At 39.8% G+C, this 26,257-nt stretch overlaps 1 pseudogene; it reads left to right on the forward strand.

Annotated features, from left to right (window-relative positions):
* Positions 1-26,257, forward strand: part of LOC100820429 (probable leucine-rich repeat receptor-like serine/threonine-protein kinase At3g14840) — a 92,088-nt pseudogene that overhangs the window by 24,362 nt on the left and 41,469 nt on the right.

The raw sequence follows: 26,257 nt of genomic DNA on the forward strand, positions 1-26,257 counted from the left end.
AAAAAGGGGGGTTGAATTAAGATACGAAGATTATTCCCCAATTAAACTTTCACTCTCTCTTTTCGGATTAACAATGCACACAGGGACAACCCTTCCCTTGTGTTCAAGAATCCCCTACAACAAGAGACCCACAGTCTCTTAATCCCTTTTCAGAAATAAGAAGAGGAGAGGAAGAGATCTTTCTTAAAAGAGATAGATTGTACAATGAAGATCAATCAAAATTCCTTATTGAATATGCAAGTGGTTGACCAAGGAATCTTTTTGAGAGGATAAAACATTTCAGTTCAGAAAAACTCTTAATCTTTTGAGAGGATAAAACTTTTTGGCAATGAAAACTCTCTTTAAATTCGTGTTTCCAAGTCACATATAAATAGACCTTTGATGACCATTCATAAACCATTTGAATAGATGTGACTCTTGGGAATTATATTTTGAAAATCCCTTCTGGTAATCAATTACAAGACTTGTGTAATCGATTACAGATTTTAAAAATTTGAATTAAAACATTTTCAACTGCTGGTAATCGATTACCAGAGAGCAAATCTCAATTTGAAATGATAGAATTCTTTGGTCAAACCTTTTGTTTGTTTTCAATTTGGAAACTTCTTCCTAAAGATTCTAGAGATCAACTTGATCATATATCTTGATTTTCTTGGACTCTTGTCTTGAATAAAACTTAGAAGCACTTGATCCTTTAGCATCATCAAGACATCAAAACATCTTGCTTCTACATAGGAGTCATTTGACTTAATCCATCAACTGAAAAATCCTTCAAATATTTCTCCATCCTTGGAAAATTCTTTTTGCAAGAATCAACTGCTTCTTTCATTCTTCCTCACTACGAGGTTGTGAAAACAAGACAACAATTGGTACCTCTAAGCCCTACACTGGGGCAACGAAAGGCACCATGCAAAAACCTCAAGCGAACCTAGGGGCAGCTAGAAGTTTTCACCCAATAGGTTCCCAGCTACAAGGTCATGACAAAAGATAACAATTGGTACCTTAAAGCCTTACACCGGGGCAATGAGGGGCACCGTGCATGAGCCTCAAGTGAACATAAGGGCAGATCAAAAGTTCTCACCCATCGATGTTTTTAAACAAGAAAAAAAAGGGAGACAAGCCCTGGAATTTCAATAGATTGATTAAACGTCAAATGGCTCCATTGCCTTCACTCCAAAATGGTCAAGTGACTAAATCAAACAGAACATACACTCTAAGGGAGTTCCCGGAGAGATTTGCAAAAAGATAGGATGAGGTTGCATGAATTATCACCTCTTTCAAAAGGACAGTCAATCTGTGTTTTCCAAAAAATTAAATCAAAACCAAAATCACAAAATAGGGAAAGAATGTCATGAACATTGTACAACTTTCCATTGCATTGCATTGTTTCATATGAGGTCAGTATTACCAAATTTCACGACAAAGGTTGCATGCGTCTGCATCCCTAAAAGTCATGTTAATTGCATAGATTTCCTACATCTCGTGTCCAGTCTTGTTGGATGACCGGCCCTCTCGATGGGCCGATCTCTTGCTTTCTCATAAAGGTGGACCCTTGGGTACTAGTACCTATCACCTTTAGAGGACTATATGTCCTCGCCTGTAGAGGGCTGCACGCCCTCGCCTTTAGAGGGCTACGCGTCCTCGTTTTCAGTGTGCTCCATATCCACACCTTAAGAGAATATAAGGTCCTTTGCCCTTAGATGCTTCACCGAGACTTGCGCTCCTGGTTAAGGGGCCAATAGTTTCCTTTTATCAGTTCCTGGGCCACCCCCTGATATTAGAGGGCGACCAACTGTGCGAGCACATCCAGAGAGGGAGGCTATCACGCATCTACTATGCATACCGGGGCAAGATTTCACCTGTGCCGCTGCAAAAAGAAGAGTGTGGATCATACACACCAACATGACCACTTTTACATGGATATGGATGACGTTGCTATTTAGTAACATTCTGCCCGACGACCACAATGTCAATCTCCCCCTGCAGATGTATCGGTTGGTCTGTGCCGTCATGACATAGGTAAGTATGCACATGGTTCAATTGATTTCTGATGTCATCTATTGTTTGTAGGGATTGCGCCCACAAGACGCCCAGTTGGCCCGAAGAAGTCCAACAGGGCCCTGGGGTTTCCAGCTCTGGTTACGGGCCTCTATTAGTTCTACAGGGTGCCCGTTCCCCCAGCGAGGTCATGCCATCGTGGCATAGGTAAGTATACAGATGGTTCAATTGATTTCTGATACCATCTATTGTTTGCAGAATCGCACCCACAAAGACACCCAGCGGACCCGGAGAAGTCCAGTAGGGCCCTGGGGTTTCCAGCTCTGGTTACGGGCCTCTATAGTCCTACAGGGTGCCCGGCAAGGTCACGTCATCATAGGTAAGTATGCACATCGCTCAACTGATTTCTAATTTCATCTATTGTTTGCAGGGATCGCGCCTGCAAGACACCCAGTGGACCCGAAGAAGTCCAACAGGGTCTTGGAGTTGTCAAGCTCTAATTACGGGTCTCTGTCAGTTCTACAGAGTACCTGTCACCTCCAGCAAGGGCATCAGGCCCCCTACTAATCGAGCTTTCATCAAGAAGTACTACGTCTCCAGGCAGGCGCAGGGCGAAACACCACAGCAGCCTGGGGATGGCCAGCAGCGGGCAACAGACGCACCGCCATCACCTCTAGAGTTCACCTCAGCTCATCCACAAAAAGGTTAGAGTGTTGCTTACGACCCATGGTCGAGCAATAGGTGACCAAGTCCAGAGCCAAAGGTAAGCAAAGTACTAGGTCCGTGACCGACAAGCCATCAAGCGTCCAGCTCAAGACGTTAAAGAAGCGCTACTAGGAGGCAACCTAGTACCTTTTAAATCTCTGCTTGTTATTTGATCACTTTTGTTTCTCAAGTCATAGTAGGACACACCTAGTTGCTCATGATCCTAGGTATTTGAATAAAACAAGCACAAGCTCAGAAGGTAGTCATACCTCACAAAATATATATATGTATGTTTAGGTAGCAAGATACCTTGGATATGCATGTATATAGCAAAAATATCTCACAAAACATATATATGTATGTTTAGGTAGCAAGATACCTTGGACATGCATGTATGTAGCAAAATACTTCACAAAAATATACATATGTTTAGGTAGCAAAATACCTCATGGAAAAAAGGAGAGAGCGAGCAAGAAAAGAATAAAAAGAAAAAAATAGAAATAAAAATAATAAAAAATAAAAATAATAAAAAGTTGTCTAGCTAAAAAACAACATGCTTGTGAAAAGAGATAATTTCCAACTTTTCTTTGAAAGATTTTACTGATCATAACCAGTTTTTGAAAAAATGTGTACACATTTGAAGGGTAAATGATGTGAAAAGTTTTTCGAACACCCAAGATAGACTCAGATGAATGCACAAATTGATAGAAGAACATATTTTGGAAATACTGCGTTGACTTAAAATAGGGAAAATGAATCTTGAGCCCTAGTGTCACATGACCATAAAAACTTGATGCTTGAGTGTCCACATGGGTGCATGCATGACCAGTTTTGCATAAAATTTCCTAATCATCATTTGTTGCTTGTGTATCATGGGAATAATGTGGGGACATCCCCTTTATCCCCGAACCGCTGGCCAAATCCTGACATGTATCATGACCAGCCGTTCTACAAGCCTTGAGCCAAAATCCAAACTCACCATAATCCTTACCCTCGGAAGAAAACACAAAGAGAAGGAGAATTCCCAATCCAAGAAAGGGAGAAGACACAAAATATAAAGAAAATTCCCAATGAAAGAGTGGGAGAAAGCAAAAAAAGGAAAAATTCTCGATCAAGGATCGAAAGAAAACAGAAGAAACATGCAGAAAGGTCTTTAGACCAGACAATATCTGAACAATATAGAATTGTCACCAAGTAAACAAAAAAGAAAGGAAACCACGACCCAAAGTGGCCCTCTCCCTTTGATTGCCAACCAAAATCCTGTGCGCTAGCAACTTTCTCGCCAGACACTAAACAAAAACAAAAAAGGAAAAGGCAAAAACACTCAAAGCCAAATTCCCCACCTAAAAACCATTCCCAAAATAAGTCCTATTGATCCATGATCACACATGTAATCTTTGATTTGATAGGAAATGATTTGCAAAATCAAGTCATGACATATCTATGGTTCGGAATTAGGATAAAACACTTACCTGTGTGAGATTGATACACTTTGAGTGATTTTTTCCTATCTTTGTTGGACCCAGTGTTTCCTCTAAATGGTCGTTTAGAAATGAAATGCTAACATCCAAAATCTCATTTACGGTTATGAGAAAATTTCATCAGCATACTCTCCTTCCCCGATAGACACATTGTTTTTCATCCAAAAAGCATATGTTGCTCTGATCAGTTGGAAGTTTTGTCTCTTTACTAAAGCATGTTCACATTTTGGTGAAGAAAACACCGAGACTATTTTTAGTCTCACAGTTGGCAAGAACTACGTAGGTCTGAGTTCCTCATCACAAATTGAGGATACGTAGGAGCAAAAGCCCTGCTTTTGTCGACCACCCCACTTTTTGTTACCGTGACCCAAAGGTCTGGTGGCATGCGGAGCCACCTGACCGTGGGATCCCCAAATTCGTATGTTCCATCATTTATCATTTGTATGTTATCTTATTTCTATGACTTAAGGGACTAACGTTTGTTTCGTGTTGATTGACTTTTGTTTTGTACATACATATCGTTTGAGTTGTTACATCGGTACTTGTTTCATTGTTGTCAATAATGTTTGTTGAAATTCCAGGACCGTGTAGAGTTTTTCATTTAGGAACGTCGTCCTAAAAAATAAAATGAACCAAAAATCCTAATAAAAAGAAAGAAGCGTTGTGAATAAAATGTTTGCGTATACAAAGAAAAAGGAAAGTGTGTATAAAAGCATTTTTTTTTGTGTGTAAATGATGCGTGGAAAGGAATCCTTGTGTGTGTAAGCAACGAGTGTATATGAAGAAACTTTTGTGTGAACCATAAGTGTGTGTTGGGAAAAATGAAAAAATCTTTGAACGTAAATAGGGTTTGTATATAGACCGTGTGACGTAAAGAGAAAGAGTTCCAATGCGTGTACAGAAAAAGTTTGTCATGTATAAGAATATAGATGTACAAAGAAAGGTTTTCCTCATAAAGGACCACAGGTGTATAATTTTGTGAATAAAACAAAAAGGAAAAAGAAAGAAAGACCGCGAAGGTCAACATGTTATAGTTAAGAAGTATAAATCATTCGTAAAGAGCAAACGTATCTTCTGGAAACAAGGGACTGATGCTAAGAGTTTATTTTCCGGAATAACCGAGATAAGGATGGATGAATTCATTGAACCGATAAAAGAACATAATTGGGAAATGTTGGGTCTGTTTGTGTAAATTCCCAATCGTAGTATCACAATGCCATAAACGAGATGCTTGAGTGCTCACCTGGCTGTAGCCATGACTAATTTTGCACGTTGTTTTCAAATCATCATTGTCACGCGTGCCTTGTGGAGTAATATGGGAGTTCGGCCCGAGACCGACACCTTGACACCCAAATTTGTTTTGCCCCAGATATCAAGATTGGGTTCCCATGATAAAAGACCCCATTGAAACACAACCTTAGACTTTTTTGAACCTTGACCTATCAAAAGAATCCTCATCCTTTCCCCCGAAGCAAAGGACAGCGGAATCTCCTCAAGGGAGAGCAAATAGAATGCCGAAACCTGATTTCCCAAAGAAATGAAAGGAGGAAGTAGAAAGAAAAGGAAGAAACGAAAAGAAAAGAAAGAAAAAGAACAATAAAAAAGAAAGAAAAAGAAGGATTCTCGATCGAAGATCGAAAGGAAGTGAAAATGGAAAAGATCGGAGGAAAACAGAGTAATTCTCGATCAATGAAAGAAAGGGAATGGAAAATCTTCAGACCAGATAAATTTTCGGCAAAATAAGTGATTGTCGGCAAAGGAAAACCCATTTTTGGTGTCTCTTCCTTTCGAATTGCCATTCAAAGTCATTCTTGACTGGCGATATCCCACCCCACATGAACAAAGAGGAAAAGACCGAAACACCTAGCTTCCTCTCCAAAAAACACTACACTCGAGAAAATCCTATTGGTCCGTGATCGTACGTTTGATCTTTGATTTGATAGGAAGTCGTGTGCAAAATAGAGTCATGGTGCAATTATGGTTTGGGAATAGGATAAAACACTATGAGTGATTTATTTTCAGCTTAGCCCGATGTTTCCCCTGCATGTTCATTTAAAAGCTAAAAGTTGACATCCTGCCCTTCATTCTCGGTCACAAGGAAGATTACCCAAGGCACAAGTATATTGTTTCTCTAAGATATGGTGCTCTTGCGAATGATTTATTTTTCTTTACAAAAAGCATGTTCCCCTTTCAGGTGGAAAAACCCGGTGGACCGTTCGGTCCTGCCAACCACTTTTTTCGGAACCCCATGAATTTCATTGCCTAGCGCTGTTCATGTGTCCTCCACCTTCAAGTTTGGAGCTATGTTTCATGATTGCCTAAGTGCGGACCCTCAAGGCAATCCTCCATTCTCCCCCTTTTTCAGAGCCCCATGAATGTTATTGCCTAGCACTGTTCATGTGTCCTCCACCTTCGAGTTTGGAGCTATGTTTCATGATTGCCTAAGTGCGGACCCTCAAGGCAATCCTCCATTATCCCACCTTTTTCGGAGCCCCATGAATGTCATTGCCTAGCGCTGTTCATGTGTCCTTGACCTTCGAGTTTGGAGCTATGTATCATGATTGCCTTAGTGCGGACCCTCAAGGCAATCCTCCATTCTCCCACCATTTTCGGAGCCCCATGAATGTTATTGCCTAGCGCTGTTCATGTGTCCTCCACCTTCGAGTTTGGACCTATGTTTCATGATTGCCTAAGTGCGGACCCTCAAGGCAATCCTCCATTCTCCCCCTTTTTTCGGAGCCCCATGAATGTTATTGCCTAGCGCTGTTCATGTGTTCTCCACCTTCGAGTTTGGAGCTATGTTTCATGATTGCCTAAGTGCGGACCCTCAAGGCAATCCTCCATACTCCAACTTTTTCGGAGCCCCATGAATGTCATTGCCTAGCGCTGTTCATGTGTCCTCCACCTTCGAGTTTGGAGCTATGTTTCATGATTGCCTAAGTGCGGACCCTCAAGGCAATCCTCCATTATCCCACCTTTTTCGGAGCCCCATGAATGTCATTGCCTAGCGCTGTTCATGTGTCCTTGACCTTCGAGTTTGGAGCTATGTATCATGATTGCCTTAGTGCGGACCCTCAAGGCAATCCTCCATTCTCCCACCATTTTCGGAGCCCCATGAATGTTATTGCCTAGCGCTGTTCATGTGTCCTCCACCTTCGAGTTTGGACCTATGTTTCATGATTGCCTAAGTGCGGACCCTCAAGGCAATCCTCCATTCTCCCCTTTTTTTCGGAGCCCCATGAATGTTATTGCCTAGCGCTGTTCATGTGTCCTCCACCTTCGAGTTTGGAGCTATGTTTCATGATTGCCTAAGTGAAGACCCTCAAGGCAATCCTCCATTCTCCCCCATTTTCGGAGCCCCATGAATGTTATTGCCTAGCGCTGTTCATGTGTCCTCCACCTTCGAGTTTTGAGCTATGTTTCATGATTGCCTAAGTGCGGACCCTCAAGGCAATCCTCCATACTCCAACTTTTTCGGAGCCCCATGAATGTCATTGGCTAGCGCTGTTCATGTGTCCTCCACCTTCGAGTTTGGAGCTATGTTTCATGATTGCCTAAGTGCGGACCCTCAAGGCAATCCTCCATTATCCCACCTTTTTCGGGGCCCCATGAATGTCATTGCCTAGCGCTGTTCATGTGTCCTTGACCTTCGAGTTTGGAGCTATGTTTCATGATTGCCTTAGTGCGGACCCTCAAGGCAATCCTCCATTCTCCCACCTTTTTCGGAGCCCCATGAATGTTATTGCCTAGCGCTGTTCATGTGTCCTCCACCTTCGAGTTTGGAGCTATGTTTCATGATTGCCTAAGTGCGGACCCTCAAGGCAATCCTTCATTCTCCCCCTTTTTTCGGAGCCCCATGAATGTTATTGCCTAGCGCTGTTCATGTGTCCTCCACCTTCGAGTTTGGAGCTATGTTTCATGATTGCCTAAGTGCGGACCCTCAAGGCAATCCTCCATACTCCAACTTTTTCGGAGCCCCATGAATGTCATTGCCTAGCGCTGTTCATGTGTCCTCCACCTTCGAGTTTGGAGCTATGTTTCATGATTGCCTAAGTGCGGACCCTCAAGGCAATCCTCCATTCTCCCCCTTTTTTCGGAACCCCATGAATTTCATTGCCTAGCGCTGTTCATGTGTCCTCCACCTTCAAGTTTGGAGCTATGTTTCATGATTGCCTAAGTGCGGACCCTCAAGGCAATCCTCCATTCTCCCACCTTTTTCGGAGCCCCATGAATGTCATTGCCTAGTGCTGTTCATGTGTCCTCCACCTTCGAGTTTGGAGCTATGTTTCATGATTGCCTAAGTGCGGACACTCAAGGCAATCCTCCATTCTCCCCCTTTTTTCAGAGCCCCATGAATGTTATTGCCTAGCGCTGTTCATGTGTCCTCCACCTTCGAGTTTTGAGCTATGTTTCATGATTGCCTAAGTGCGGACCCTCAAGGCAATCCTCCATACTCCAACTTTTTCGGAGCCCCATGAATGTCATTGGCTAGCGCTGTTCATGTGTCCTCCACCTTCGAGTTTGGAGCTATGTTTCATGATTGCCTAAGTGCGGACCCTCAAGGCAATCCTCCATTATCCCACCTTTTTCGGGGCCCCATGAATGTCATTGCCTAGCGCTGTTCATGTGTCCTTGACCTTCGAGTTTGGAGCTATGTATCATGATTGCCTTAGTGCGGACCCTCAAGGCAATCCTCCATTCTCCCACCATTTTCGGAGCCCCATGAATGTTATTGCCTAGCGCTGTTCATGTGTCCTCCACCTTCGAGTTTGGACCTATGTTTCATGATTGCCTAAGTGCGGACCCTCAAGGCAATCCTCCATTCTCCCCTTTTTTCGGAGCCCCATGAATGTTATTGCCTAGCGCTATTCATGTGTCCTCCACCTTCGAGTTTGGAGCTATGTTTCATGATTGCCTAAGTGCGGACCCTCAAGGCAATCCTCCATTCTCCCCCTTTTTCGGAGCCCCATGAATGTTATTGCCTAGCGCTGTTCATGTGTCCTCCACCTTCGAGTTTGAAGCTATGTTTCATGATTGCCTAAGTGCGGACCCTCAAGGCAATCCTCCATTCTCCCCCTTATTCAGAGCCCCATGAATGTTATTGCCTAGCGCTGTTCATGTGTCCTCAACCTTCGAGTTTGGAGCTATGTTTCATGATTGCCTAAGTGCGGACCCTCATGGCAATCCTCCATTCTCCCCCTTTTTCGGAGCCCCGTGAATGTTATTGGCTAGCGCTGTTCATGTGTCCTCCACCTTCGAGTTTGGAGCTATGTTTCATGATTGCCTAAGTGTGGACCCTCAAGGCATTCCTCCATTCTCCACCTTTTTTGGAGCCCCATGAATGTTATTGCCTAGCGCTGTTCATGTGTCCTCCACCTTCGAGTTTGGAGCTATGTTTCATGATTGCCTAAGTGTGGACCCTCAAGTGCAATCCTCCATTCTCCCCCTTTTTTCGGAGCCCCATGAATGTTATTGCCTAGCGCTGTTCATGTGTCCTCCACCTTCGAGTTTGGAGCTATGTTTCATGATTGCCTATGTGTGGACCCTCAAGTGCAATCCTCCATTCTCCCCCTTTTTTCGGAGCCCCATGAATGTTATTGCGTAGCGCTGTTCATGTGTCCTCCACCTTCGAGTTTGGAGCTATGTTTCATGATTGCCTAAGTGTGGACACTCAAGTGCAATCCTCCATTCTCCACCTTTTTCGGAGCCCCATGAATGTCATTGCCTAGCGCTGTTCATGTGTCCTCCACCTTTGAGTTTGGAGCTTTGCTTCATGATTGCCTAAGTGTGGACCCTCAAGGCAATCCTCCATTCTCCACCTTTTTCGGAGCTTTATGAATGTCATTGCCTAGCGCTGTTCATGTGTCCTCCATTAACAAGCGCGAAGCCTCTGGTGACTGGCAAATATGTTCTTCTGTTGTTTTCTGGATCGGTTCCTTCGCCAAACATGTGTATATGTGTATATGTATATTATATTCGTTGTTCTTGTTGTTGTTTGTATTTTGTTTTGTGTTGTACACAAAAAAGAAGGAGTAGAGACGAGAATCGTCATCACGGAAAGGGCAGGATGGATGAAATCAGTGTCTTATCTTTGCTTTCCTCTTATCTCCGTTGAGAGGTAAGTAAAGAGGGGCAACTGTCATACCCTAATTTCGTCCGGGGATTATAATTTGATGATATACAACCATTGATTGGCCGCTTCGAGATATTTGGCACCCTTTGTTGCACAATATGTGAAGTCCCGAGACGTGCCGAAAATCAAAAGGAAGCAGGCTTACGCGATCCATGAAAATTCCGTGATGTGACGGAAATCGAAAGGAGGTATTTTACGCAATCCGTGAGTTTTCATAACTTCTTCGAAAGCTAAAAAAGAGTAAATACATAATCCGTAAGGACTCGTAACATTGCGGAAGGAAAATAAGTATCGTTACGAAATTCGTAAATTTTCGTAACGTTACGGAAAAAGAATTACCAAAAAAGGTAGAGGGGGTGCATTTAGTAAAAAGGGGGGTACAAATAGCAATCAGGCCCACTTGGGCCTTCCAGATTCTTCCTCCAGAAGGCTGTTGCTTCTGGAGGAAGCAACCTTGCTCGCCTGGGCAAGCTGGGTGACAAGCTCCTCCCCTATTTTGCTATAAATAGGGGGAGGAGTGAAGGGAGAAGGGGTTCAGCCTTCTTGGCACTTCTTATTCTCTTGAAATTGCTGAGGAAAATTATTTCCGTGAAGAAAATCCAAGCCGAGGCACTTCCGTAACGTTTCCGTGAGTAATTACGCGAAGATTCTCGACTGTTCTTCAACATTCATCGTTCGTTCTTCGTTTTCTTCAGTCTTCAACGGGTAAGTACCTCAAACCGAGCTTTTCAATTCATTCTATGTACCCGTGGTGGTCCACATTTTGTTTCATGTATTTTTATTCTCGTTTTCATTCGCTTTCTATACCCCCTTTTGACGTGCTTCAGTCATTTATTTAAGTCATTTCTCGCCTAATCTAAAAATAAAATAAATTTCCACTGATCATTTGAATTGTATCATCCGTTAATTTCGGTTAAAATGAATTCCAACTGTTCGGTCGTGCCGTAACCATGTTGGAAATCAAAAAAGAGGTAAAATAATAATATAATAATAAAAAATACCTTTTAGTAAAATAAAGCGAAAAATCAATCGGACGTTTTCTCTTTGGGATTTCTCATTCTTAATTGAATTGACTAATAACTAAAGTGAAACTAAGGCTAAAATCAACTCGCCTAGTCAAGCTCGTTCACAAAAAATAGGGTTTTGAAAGTTTATCATTTCATTTTTCTTACCAAGTAAAATGGATCATTTTTAAGGTCCAACGCCTTAAAATGATCACCCTTCAAGTAAAAAGGATCACTTGATTCACGCATAAGAAAGAACTATGTAGGTCTGATTTCCTCTTCGATGGAGGGTACGTAGGAGCAAGAGCCCCGCTTTTGTTGACCTCAAAAAATACAAAAGAACTAAAGTTAAGATAACACAATTTCCACAATTCTGAAAAATAGGTTGTTGTCCTTTGAGACAAATGTGAGAGGTGCTAATACCTTCCTCAAAGGTAAATACAACTCCCGAACTTAGAATTTTCATTTTTACTGGTTTCCTTTGGTTTTCCCGACGTTTTCCACAAATAAACGTTGGTGGCGACTCCGCGCACCTTTCCTCCTTTGGAAAGCGCACCTGTGAGCCTCGCCTTCGCTCGCCCGTGAAAGGGCACGTTGCGACACTATCTATTTAATGTTGTTTTGATGTGTTCATTGCTTCTATTTGCATTTAATTATTGCATGTTTGTGGACTAATCACCCATGTGTGTGTAAAGTTAGGATTTTTAGCATTGGAAAATGTTTTGAATCCTTAGAACTAGATAGAGCAGCACTAGATAACTGTATGTCTGGACACGGTGTAACACCCTGATATATATATCTATATATTATTAGTAATTATGTTTGATGTTTGATTATTTGTTACGTTATTTTCATCCGTAATTATTTTTAAGGATGTTAATTTAGTTAATAGAGGGGTGTGGATAGATAAGGATCTAGCTTCTCAAAGAAGCCTTTTGAGAAAGCTTCTCAAAGAAGCCACGAGGAAGCTTCTGGAGGAAGCCTCTTAATGAAGCTTCTAGAGAAAACTACATGCAGCTGCCTCGGTAAAAACGCTGCCCAGCCTTCTTTAACTGTTGGATCTTCTCGAAATTTTCTTTGCGACTTCAAAAGACACTTGTCCATGATCTGACCGTTGGGATCTTTGAGAAGATGTCTGGAGTGTGCTAGAAGCTTCCGTTCCCGAGAGCATCTCGTATATAAGCATTTCAGCCTTTGCATTCGTGTAGCTTAGAAAAATGTCATTTCTTATTCTTTCTTTCTTCCAAAGCCATTTCTAAAGTTCCAAGAACTTTCTCCATCACCCACAACCACCATTAGCCACCACAAACCATCGTTGTTCTCCACACCGAGAGGAACCCTTCAACCGAAGCGGAATCTTCCAACTTGGCTTGCGGTTTCGGTAGAGAACGAAACCCTAATCTAACCTTTCGTTTTCTTTCGAGGTAACCGTGGTTCTACGCTTGTTTCTTGTTGTCTTTGCATCTTTTCTGACTTTGGAACCGCCATTGTATGTCTTATGCTTCCTTTGAAAAACTTTTGAGAAAGAGACTTTGTAAACGTTATCCTTTCATGAAATGCATGTTATTTTCGTAACCTACACTGAACCCCGGTCACATTGGCGTGATCGGAATTTCCAAATGATGTTCCTTTGTAAAACCCGAAATGCTCTCAGCTCTTTCAAGTAGTGATGTGGGTGTTTGACCCAGAGCACTGTTACTAGCTTTGTTTTCTGAAATCCATACTAAGTCTCCTTCGTTTTGGCATAGTAGAGGCTTACGTGGAATCGACGAGCAAGGACGAAAAGGAATCTTCAAGTGACGCGACGAGGAATCCATGGGGTAGCTCACGATAGGTAAGGGGAGTTTATTATAAAATTTACCGTTTTAACACCATAGTTAGGGTCAGGAAACCTAGCCATGAGGATATCTGCCTGTCCCTGTTGCATGCTGATTTTTCTTCAAAGAAAATTACATTTTAACTAATGGGATGCGATATATATATATATATATATATATATATATATATATATATATATATATATATATGTATTGTGATGAATGATATTGTTTTGATTGTTTGAAATGTGTTGTTTAAAGACCGTGCGTGCGGAAATGATATTGTTGTGTTTGTTTGAATTGTTGTTGATGTTGCTATTGAGGATTTTAAATGATATGTGATGATAATGATAATTATGATGATATTGATTTGAGATGACATTGTTAATAAAGACCATTTCAACATGAATTGTTATTATTGATGAATATGTGAATATGAAATGAGGTTGTTGTTGTTGATAACGTCATTGAGATGAGATGATATTTATGTTGTGAATGACATGGAAATGGAATGTTGATTGATGTTGGAAATACATTGGCATGTGCATGTTGTGTATGTTCGTGGGGGGCACTGTGCACTGACCTTCCAGGGTCTTTGGCACTAGCTTTTGGCCACGAACATACGTCGTATGGAGTGTATGTCATGGGGGGTAGAGTGCACTGACCTTGTCGGATGGCCCAGACGAGGGTAACTAGCGTGATTAGAGAATCTAAGCATTTTTTAGGGGGTGCTTAGGCACTTTAATTGGTCCATGGTCTTTGGCACTTACTTTTGGCCGTGATCATAGCTCATACGACACAGGAAATAGAGTAACTGTGGCCAAGTGTACTTTGTACTAGGGGGCTTGTCACCTGGTAGGGAACACCTTTGGGCTCCCAGGCTGATCACCTATGGGAGGGGGGCTGTTACGTGCACAATCGGGTGGTCTCGACAAACTCAGCACAGTTCCCTAAGTGAGAGTGTCGTGTGGACACGCTTAGGCTATTTCCTGAGATTTGGTTGTTGTTGGTACGTACCACATTGCATCTGAGTGTTGAGTTAGGTGCATGCATCATTTTGTGCAGTCTTGATTGGGTCCATGGATGGATGATGAGTAATTGTTGGATGTGAATGATGAATATTTGTTGGATATGAGTTTTGAATAATGATTGTTGTGTATGCTTATCATGTTTGCCTATGTTCCTTGCTAATTGTGGTTATTTGGAATTGGTATTAGTTCTTTTATAATAAACTCACCCTTGCAATTTTGTATCGTGTGGTTGATACCTGTGATGATCACGAACCTTGTTCGTGGGAGCAGAATGACAGTGGCAGGGTGTAAGGAGTAAGATTCTGGTGAGGAGCTGCCGAGCCGACGTGATGACATTGGCGTTATTTTGGGAGAGAGTTGTGTTTTGTAATCAACTCCTCCGTAGTTGGTTTTTAAGTTTTATTTTGTTGAGTTAAAGATGTAAAACTGGAATTTTAATTATATATATATGAACATATTTAATTTTCGTTATGTGTATGACATGTACCGAATTATTGTTTCTATGTAATTATGCATATTCACTTAAGTAATGGATTGTTGTTGGATGAATTTATGTTGTGACAAAATCACTTCTATTTTCATAATCAAAATTTAAGGGAGTTCTTTTTATAAAAATTGAAATTATCGAATATTAGAGTGTGGATACCGTAAATTATCGAATATTAGAGTGTGGATACCGTAGCGACGAGGCGGGTCGTTACACACGGAGTGCAGGGATTTAGTTTTTAATATGCTGTAATCGTAATGCAATTCATTTAGGCTTAGTTCGATGAGACATCCTAGAACGAGGTTTAAATAGAATTAGCCCATTCACGTGAGGAATTGGTGTTTGGTAAAATTTCCCTCTACATAAAACACAGAAACAACCTTAAATAGAGAAAAACCTTTAATTGCATCAAGTTACTCAGTAGAAGGACCCAACGTTTTAATCATCTGTTTATTTCTCGCATTTACATAGTTAATTTTGTAGTTATCTTTAGAATTGCAACTATATCCTATGTTTATTTCCATTTCATGATTTTATACAAATGTCTACTCATTGAATGAATGCTTTTCTGAATGAAAAAACTCCCTGTGATTTGATACTCGATTCTTACTGTTTTATATTACTTGTGACTCAGTACACTTGCTGATTAATTCCGTAGTTGTCAAAGAGCAAAACAATAGCTTTCTTGCATCTGATGTTGTGATTTAAGATGGAAAACCACTAAATGTTCTTCTTATAGACATATTATGATGAGATGGAATGATAGACTTTTATTCCAAACATTTTGGTGTCGCATGTTATGGTTGCTACTATTCTTTTGTTTCTTTGACCCTTGGGATTGCCAAATTGGCTTTTGATGTCTTCATTAGATTTATAGATAAATCTATCCTTGACATTCAAGCACTGGTATCATGTCATTTGGAACATTACAACATAAGAAATCCTCAAAGCATTGCAGTTGAGTTACATTGTGAGGACAAAATGGCATATCTATCTTCATGATGAGTTTCTTCCAAGATCCAAGCCTTATTAGTTAATGACTTCTTCATGAAAGACGTATATCTTTATATTAGATTTACACATCCACTAAGATAAACTCAAATTCTCTTTTGCAGCTCAAGAAGTCTTCAAATTATTGTATACATATCAAGTTGTTTAGGTAGACCAACATCTGCAACTTCAAGCTCAATTTTGTCCATGATCCTGGTTGTATCAAACCACAACTTGTTCATGAAAGTTGAAGAAATTTCTTCAAGCTTTCCATATCCACCAATAACTTCTCAATTAAATTTCTGGAACTCTAGATACAATGTCCAGAATCATTTTGTTGATGAAATTCCATTTTGAGTGTGTTGCAGCAATGTTGTTCTTCATGTCATGTTCATTGTGAAAATCTTCATGTCTGCAACATTCTTCTTGTTCCTTTAGTTGCTGATTACTTCTCATATCTTGAAGTTTTTCCCTTCATCTAGTGAGCATGTTGACTTCTTCATTGTAGTACGTAGCCAATGACACTTTTAGTCTTCTTTTGAGCTTTTAAGCTTATAATCCTTTCTGAGTGACTGATGATAACCTTGAGTTTACTTCAATTGTTGTTCTTTAAAATTTGTCTCTTTTGAATACACTTAAGCAAACATCACCATTTGCTTATGTGCCTCTAGATGCTCCTTCATAATTTCTATAGAGATAGAGTCTAGGCTCCATAGATTGCTTTAAATCATCTTAGCATATCTTCATCTATTGTATTAGATTGAGCAACAAAGAGTTGTTCATTAGCATCAAACACTGGCTTAGGACAAAAATGAGTCATTATAGGATCTATGTCAATGACGTCATCATCTACTTGTACAAGAGATGCTTTAATGACTAATTAAAGCATGGCCTTTGCAAGAGCTTCCCTTTCAACAGTGTCCATGTTGTCAGAAATAGTGGCAACATCTATTTCAACTTTCCTTTAAGCAGCATCCAGAGAGAGAATTTGTGTTGTGAGTTTTACTACAAATTGAACTCTTTCCAATTCTTCCAACTAAGCATTCTTCATCTCTTGTTCAGACTGTGCCTGCATTGATTCAACAATGATAGCTTTGCATGAGCTCACCATGTACTTCCATTATGACAACGTTTTTTAGCACTATGCCTATGCTCTTGCTCAATAGACAACGTCTTTAGAAATTCCACAGTGACTTCATTTGGAATTTCTTCATCTACTAAGGCAACAAGTTTGGCATCTTCCTCATGTTAAGTCTGGTTGCATCCAAGTCACATTGGATTGTACCAAACAATTAAATCCCTAAGGTTTTGATGTTAACAAAGTATACATTTTATGTGTTAACCTTTCATGCTTAAGCTATAGGTTCATCTATCTCTATGAGATGCAAGCAAAAAGCATGAACAAAAAGGTTATGGACAATAGCCAATGTATCAATCATTGGATGATATTACCTCAACATCTAGTCCTAAGAAGACAAGTGCTTTAGCACTTAGCTCATAGTACAGAGGCAATGAAACAATTACTCAATCCTCAAGTACTGAAAGCAATCATTAGAATGTAATGTCCATGGGTTCAATAAGCAACTCATGCCATAAAGTACACAAGGGAAGAATTAAATTATCTTGTCTTAACATTCTTAATTTCTTTTGTCTTATGTTGTTAACATTATATTTGGTTTATATGCTGAAAGTCAACTTTGAGCACGAGGCAACACTGGCAAGTTTTACTTCTTTGAAGATATGTTGCAAAAAGTGTTTGTGGTCCCCACTCTCTCTGTGCACAGTAATGACCTCGTGTAAAGTGCCAAAGCTATTAGATAATGGCTAGTTGGGATCTCTCAATGGACGAAGGTCTAAAATCTATACAAAGCTTGAAGATGTTCATGTTAAGGTTGTTGAATCATAAGAGAATTATTTGAGTCAAAATGAACAAAGTGTTGTAACACTGTCAGTTTAGTTGGACGAAAGAAACTTGAGCGAATTGAATGAATCTTAGCTTTTCTAAGTTAGCAAGTTTCATTGTATTTGAGCTTATTGTGTAAACACTCTTGGAGTGATTAGAATACATTTTCTATCAAACATCTATTATTTGTCAAAGCCAGAACTAGTTTAGTGACAAAGAATACTTGGGTTTTAATCTCAGACGGGAAACTAAGGGTAATGCTAGGATGGCATAGAAAGTACTCGTTGTAGACTGAAGTGACAGAAAATACTTGGTTACAATCAAAGAATTGATTAGTGGAACCCTTCAAGTTCTGAAGGAGAAATGGATGTAACCCAAGAGTTGGGGTGAACCAATATAAAACCTTTGTGTTTTCTTTACTGCTTCTATATAACTAGTTCCTTTTTATAGTTTACTTCTACAATATTGTGCCCAAGTTTCGCTAATTGGTTTTTAACGCACAAAGTGATTTTGAACTTCTTGGACGAACCTCATCATCCACTGATATCTATTTGAGAAAAAATTTCAAAGTTTTTGAAAGGCTAAGTTTTATCCATCACACAATTCACCCCCCCCCCCCCCCCGCCCGCGCCAGTGCCGTGCATCTCTTCCTGGTGCGCTTGGTGTTCTCTGGGCTGAGCTCTTGATAGGGTAGAGGAAAGAAAATTCATAAAATGATGGAAGAAGGATTTTCTATGAACAAGCCTCCCATGTTCAAGAGAGGCAACTTTGAATACTAGAAGGAAAGAATAATTGTCTTCTTTGAATCCACTCACATTGATATATAGGATGTTGTAGAAAATAACAATCACAATCCTTTAGATGCTCAGAAGAGCAATATCCCCAGGGACAAATGCACAAATGATCATGCGTAAGGAACACTCTACTATGTGCTTTATCACAAGAAGAATATTCCAAAGTTCATAACTTTAGAAGCACCTAACAGATGAGGGACACCCTATATTCCACATTTTGTTATTAAAATGAGCAAAAGGCCCATAGCACTTCACTCAACTTTTTCTTCTAATCATTTCTGAAGAGTGTGATTTATAGGCCCAGCCTACCATGGTTCCAAGCACTAGTGAAGGCCACTTGTGGGATTTGGAAGTATTTATTCATTGGTCCAATCTACCAAATTGTGAAAAAAATTGGGAGTGAGAATCATTTACACAGGTCATTTTCCCAATTTCCACCTTGAGGACAAGGTGGCACTAGAGTCTATTGTAGGAAAAAAAAAATAGGATAGGGAACAATAAATCATTCCCAAGAGGATCTCAACTCAATGTAACAAAATATGTCTCATTGTAATAGAATATAGTAATGGTTAGTTAGTTAAAGGTGAGGTTGTAACATCCTAGAGAGACACAACCTATTGGAGGTTTTGGAGAGTTGAGGTCTCTTGACACCTAGTTATCACTTGATTCTTTCTGCCCTTGCCTAGAAGAAATATTGCATTGGTATCTATTGGGAATTTAAGGTTCTGTAATTAATAAGTTTTTTCATTCTTTCTATCTTTTCTAATCTAGTTCTATTAGAATGTTAGAAACAAAAATCTTAGTGTAGTATAATTTTCAAATATGATTTATAACAATGATTAATTCTTTAAGTAGTTTCTAACCAAATTCTACTTGTCCTAGCTTTGTATTCTCTCTATATTAATTGTGATGGAAAGCTTGTAACTTCTGATGGAAATAAGATGTATGATGATGATTCGAGTGAGACTGGACCAACTAGATTTCATAAGGTTGGAACGAACCGGGCACTTATCAACAGTGGTCATTTCTTTGATAGTGATCGTGCAAACTACTATACTTGGACTAATACAACAAAGCTTGCAATGGACAATTCTAAACTATACATGAATGCACGTGTTTCTCCAAATTCTTTGACCTATTATGGATTTTGCCTAGGAAATGGAAACTACATAGTAAATCTTCATTTTGCTGAAATAATGTTTACAGATGATAAAACATATAGCAGCCTCAGAAGGAGTGTATTTGATATCTACATTCAGGTCTATATTTTTATCATTTTCCTAAGTTGATCAACCACATGTTAAATATTGACAAAGTTGGTACAAGTCTCTTTGGGAAATTCATGTGTTAGGAAACAAGTAGCTGACCCATAATGTGCCATTGGAGATGTAGCAGCAGACAAGCAACACACCCTGGGGAACACGAGAAAACGACCCAACATGCAATCAACCCACCCAAGAATCTTAAATTGCGTCTAACAAAATCGATGGGCTGGCAGGATTCTATTGGTTGTGAAGAATATGCTGTCAGGAGCTTGTCTATCCATCATCTTTGCGCGCCATGCACCATGCATTTCGTTATGCTTTTCGATTATTTCTTTTCGTGTAGTTTGTTACAACATCAATGTATGATGCCTATATATAGCAATTATTGTGTAATGAAAGCACAAATGAATAAGAACATTTTCCTTCCCTATCTCTTTTCTTGGAGGCTCCAAGTCCTTGAATTCTAGGGCTATTCTCGGGTCATAACATATCTGGTGTTTCCATTGGGAGACTCGTATGGCTGAGTATAGTCGATCAAAGTTTAAAATGGAGCAAATCGAAGATGCTATTGCTAAGCTAACTTCGAACCAACTCAATTATGCCACCGTGCAAAACCACGTCACCGCCGAGCTCGATGAGCTTCTTCAATGGATTTTTGCCATTGAAAACAACCAACACTCACCTAATTCTTCTTCTTCCACGAATCCTCACTCACCGGCATCACCTTCTCCAAATCCTCGTCTAATGAAGCTCGAGGTCCCATGTTTTGATGGCACAAATCCCTCAGGTTGGATCTTCAAAATAACACAGTTCTTTGAATACCATGTTACACCGGATCATGAAAGATTCACCATTGTCTCCTTCTACATGGAGGGTACGACATTAGCTTGGTTTCAATGGATGATGTGTAATGGACAAATATAGTCATGACTCGGGTTTGCTCCGTCCCAGTATGAGGATCCCACCAGAACCTTGTTTAAACTGACACAATGAGGTACATTTCATGACTATCTATCTCAATTTTTTGAATCACTAGCAAATTGCATTATCGGACTTCTGGCACCATTTTTGCTTAGCTATTTTGTCTCCAGTTTCACTCTGGAGATCCACCCCGAGGTTCATGCCCTTCAGCCTCTCACTCTGGTCCAGACAATGACCCTTGTGCAATTGCAAGAAGAGAAACTCAATGATCACCGTCGTGTCTTCCGTAGCAGACTTCGTAGTTCCTTTCCCTTACCACCATACTCTGTCACCTCGACTCCTACACTAACCACTCCACTATTACCTTCCCCACCAAAACCACCCCCACACCTCTTAAACGATTGTCGCTTGAGGAGATTGCTAGTTGCTAGGAGAGGGGACTGTGTTTTAATTGCGATGAGAAGTTTAGTTGTGAGCATAAGTATTCTTCCAAGTTCTTCCTCCTCATTGCCAACAATGACGACTATTAGGACAATGACCTAGATTCTTCTTCCAAGGTGCTGGTTTCAACAGAACTCTAGCAGGCTCAGATCAGCTTACATGCCCTTCTAGCCATTTGGCCCCTGAGACCTTGCATTTGTTGGGTTGTATCTCAGATCAGAATGTAGAGATTTTGATTGACGGAGGAAGTACTCATAGTTTTGTGCAGGATCACATAGTGTGCTCCTTAGGTCTTTCCACAAGACCTACATTTCCTCTTCGAGTTATGGTGGGTAATGGCAACAAAATTGAATGTTGGGAATTGTGTGAGGGAATCACTATTCATGTGCAGAATCAAATTTTCACAATTGATTTTCATGTCTTACCTCTTTGTGGAACAAATGTAGTACTGGGTGTTTAGTGGCTTAAATCTCTGGGGCGAGTGCTCACTGATTATGATGACCTTACCATGAATTTCGTGCATGCTTAAAGGATCATCAAACTGAAAGGAAACTGCAACACCAGCCTTCACCTTATTACACCTTCATAACTTTGACGAATGGTTCAAATAGAGGGAGCTAGTGCCTTTTTCATATCCAAGTTATACCACTTGAGCTCTCTTCAACAAAACTGCCACTACAATACTCTGACATATCCTCCCGGACCCGCAAATTTGCCACCCTATTTCAACCACCAACCTCTCTACCACCCTCATGCCACACCAATCATGTGATCCATCTCCTTCCAAACTCAAAACCAGTTAATGTGCTACCATACCGGTACCCCCATTTCCAAAAGCAAGAAATTGAGAACCAAGTAGAATCAATGTTACGAAATGGCATAATCTAGCCAAGCACAAGCCCTTTCTCATCTTCGGTTCTCCTGGTTAAGAAAAGTGATGGCTCATGGCGATTCATTAAAGGGTATGCAGCTATTGCTACATCATTAACACAACTTTTGGCAAAGGACCAATTTACTTGGACTCCAAAAGCCATTAATGCCTTCGAGCAACTAAAGGAAGCAATCAACAAGGCTCTAGTTCTGAGTTTTCCAGACTTTGCCTTACCCTTCATGATCGAAACAGATGCACCAGGTGTAGGAATGGGCACTGTGCTCTCACAACAAGGACATCCGATTACATTTTTTAGCAAATCCTTCTACACCAACCTTCTGCGTGCATCCACATATGTCCGGGAACTTGCAGCCATAAATGCGTCAGTGTGAAAGTGGCAGCAATACTTACTAGGGCTAGCGACACAAGTGGTACAAACTTGTTAGACAAGTGGCCTCAGATATCTTAAGAAGGGGGCGGGGTTGAATTAAGATATTCCAAACTGTTTCCCCTAATTAAAAATCTATTTCACTTTTTACTCAAGTTATGAATTCCCTTAATGACAATCTTCTTAAATATTAATTCAAATGAAACAATTTGAATATGAATATAAAGCAATAATAAATAAAGGAGATTAAGGGAAGAGAAAATGCAAACTCAGTTTTATACTGGTTCGGCCACACCCTTGTGCCTACGTCCAGTCCCCAAGCAACCCGCTTGAGAGTTCCACTATCTTGTAAATTCCTTTTACAAGTTCTAAACACACAAGGACAATCCTTCCTTTGTGTTTAGAGATCCTTTACAACAAGAGACTCACAGTCTCTTAATCCCTTAGAGAATGAGAAGAAGAAGAAGAACAAATCTCTCTAGAAAAAGATGGATTTTACAGATTGAGCACTCAAATAATTCCTTAATGAATTGCAATTGAATTGGCCAAGGAATTCTTAAGAGGATAAAATGAATTTGCTCTTTGAGAGGATAAACACTTTGTTGTTCTGAAAATCTCTAAGCAATTTCGTGTTTAAGTCACATATATATAGACCATTGGTGGTCATGAATAAAGCCTTTGAAAAGTTGTGACTCTTGAAATTATTTTTCTGAAAATCCTGTCTGGTAATCGATTACAGTAATTGTGTAATCGATTACAGCTTTTAAAATTTGAATTAAAACGTTTACTAACTGCTGGTAATCGATTACCAAAATTGTGTAATCGATTACACAGTCTAAAATTTCGAATTCAAATTTTTGTAGCTGTTATAAAACGTATTTGGCCACTGGTAATCGATTACATCCTCTGGTAATCGATTACCAGAGAGTAAAACCTTTGAGAAACACTTTTTAATTTAAATCACTTGGCCAAACCTTTGCTAATTCAATTAGGAATTCCCTTCCTAATATTCTAGTGATCATCTTGATGTTGTGACTTGTAATCTTGAGGTATTGTCTTGAATTTTAATCTTGAAAAGCCCATTTGCATCAATTGCAACACATCATCATGATCATCATCAAAACATCAAAGCCAATTGCATCTGCAATCTCCCCCTTTTTGATGATGACAATACAATACCTGAAATCAAGATTCAAGCAAGCAACAAACAATTGTATATAGATAAAATGTGCATGCGTTTACTCCCCCTATATTTCGGAATACATGATCACTTGATTTCTAAGTTTGTTAAGCAACCTTGTCTCCCCCTTTGGCAACATCAAAAAGCCAAAGAACTCGGAAATCAACACAGATATAACAATGGAGTAGCAAGATATAAATATCAGAGTATTAAACACAATAAGCCAAACTCACAAACAAGAAATAATCAAACCAGAATTCAAATAACATAAAATGTCAACAACCACAAAATATCCAAGACTGAAATTTAAAAACCAAAAGATAAATAAGCAAAGTACTTAGCATAATAATGTAAATTCTAAGAAACTAAAAGCCAAAATACACGGCTTATAAAAAGACATATAGTCAGAAACTAAAATCTAAGAAGATGGAGGTGGTGGAGGAAGATCAAAACTCTGACGAATGTATCCGACATCCTCTTCAAGCTGTGTAAGGCGAATGTCTATACCGGCAAAGCGTGAATCTAACGAGTCGAAGCGGTCACCAACATAAGAACGAAGACCCCGTAATTCGGAGAGGACTTCATTCATGAGTGCGGAATCTTCACGTTGAGGGGGAGGTGAAGGAGTACGTTCATCTTGAGGAGGGAGTGCATCCTTCTTCAGCCATTGTCCATTCCGATCTTTACGATACCCAAAGGAGGTCACTGCACCAGCACCAATTGCAAAGGAACGCTTGACTTGAACAAAAGGTTCATCATTAAGCGGAATTTGAAAATGACGCAAAAACAGAGTAATCAAATGTGGATAAGGAAGAGGTGCATTGGCCCGTAATGCCTTATGCATTCGGTATCGAACCAAATGGGCCCAGTCGATCTGACGACCGGTAAGAAAAGCCCACATAAGAATCAAATCCTCCTCAGAGGCTTGTGCTAAATTTGAAGACCGAGGAAGCAAAATTCTAACAATGATATAATGCATGATGCGATTATCAAAAGTTAATGACCCAGCCAGCAATCTACCGGTCATTTCAGCTTGATCATTGCAGACCATGCGACGAGCATCATGACTTGAATAATCGAATTTCCAGTCATCAACAATGGTGCCCTCAAAAGGTGCACCTTGACTGGGTAAATGAGTCAAAGAAAAGAAAAGTGACTGATCAATGACCATAGAAGTACCATGCACCTCAGACATAATAATACCATCCTAAATTTTTAAATTGCAGTAGAAGACCTTAACAAGTTCAGGATAATATGGCAATTTTAATGACATGAAATCAACAAGACCAGAATTTTGAAACACTTGATAGCAATCAAACGTTTCATCATTAAAGAACTCTACGTCTAGGTACTTAGGATCTAAGATTATTCTAGAAGAAAACTGAGAAAGGTACCGTAGACGTTGATCATCGGATGAAAACAATGTTGATGATCTTGGAGATGACAAAGAAGGAGGAATAGGTGCTGTGGGTGCTCCGGATGGGCCGTGACGGCGATGGGCAGCAGCGGTAGCGGTGGAGGATGATCCCTTTCTCTTCTTTGATGGCTCTGCCATTTGATGAAGTTTTTCTGGATTTTGATCGGTGGAAGTGAAAGAGGAGTGAAAAAGAGGAAGATTGGGCTTTACGGGACGTGATTTGGTGAAGAATTGAGTGAGAATCGAAGGTTTGAAGTTCTAGGTATGGAGGAAAACGTGGAGGATGCTTTGGCTGCGCAGCAGCTCTGATTTCGTGAGTATTTATAGAATATGACGCATTGTAATCGATTACAGGTATTGGTAATCGATTACAGGCCCAATAAGCCTTCTGGTAATCGATTACAGAATGTTGTAATCAATTACAGGCTGCCTGTTCATGTGTAATCGATTACACTGGATGGTAATCGATTACCAGAGCCTATCCTAGGCTAGTTTCTTAAGAGAATATCTATATTTATGCTCAAATACATCCTATATGACTAATTTTCACTACTAATACACTAAACTCAATCATTCAATTATTATATACACAAGAAATCATAAATTCTATCATAAAAACAAGAATTTAAACAAGATCAAACAAAACCATCTATAATCAAAAGGTAAGAGTAAATCAACCAATCAATCAACCATTCAATCAACCAATCAATCCCTATTCTTCTAAATCTCTTACATCTAAGAGACCTAATTCTCTTCTAATAGAGAAGAACACTTCCTTGGGGAGAGGTTTAGTGAAAATATCAGCAAGTTGATTCTTAGTATCAACAAATTCTAATACACAATCTCCCTTTAGGACATGATCTCTAAGAAAGTAGTGTCTAATCTCTATATGTTTAGTTCTAGAGTGTTGAACTGGATTTTTGGATAGATTTATGGCACTAGTATTATCACACTTAATAGGTATACGATCAATAATGATGCCATAGTCAGATAATTGTTGCTTCATCCATAAAATCTGTGCACAACAACTATCTTGTTATGAATTAAGATATTCCAAACTGTTTCCCCTAATTAAAAATCTATTTCACTTTTTACTCAAGTTATGAATTCCCTTAATGACAATCTTCTTAAATATTAATTCAAATGAAACAATTTGAATATGAATATAAAGCAATAATAAATAAAGGAGATTAAGGGAAGAGAAAATGCAAACTCAGTTTTATACTGGTTCGGCCACACCCTTGTGCCTACGTCCAGTCCCCAAGCAACCCGCTTGAGAGTTCCACTATCTTGTAAATTCCTTTTACAAGTTCTAAACACACAAGGACAATCCTTCCTTTGTGTTTAGAGATCCTTTACAACAAGAGACTCACAGTCTCTTAATCCCTTAGAGAATGAGAAGAAGAAGAAGAACAAATCTCTCTAGAAAAA

This window comes from Glycine max, chromosome 15, assembly GCF_000004515.6.
Source record: "Glycine max cultivar Williams 82 chromosome 15, Glycine_max_v4.0, whole genome shotgun sequence".
In the NCBI taxonomy this organism is placed as follows: domain Eukaryota; kingdom Viridiplantae; phylum Streptophyta; class Magnoliopsida; order Fabales; family Fabaceae; genus Glycine; species Glycine max.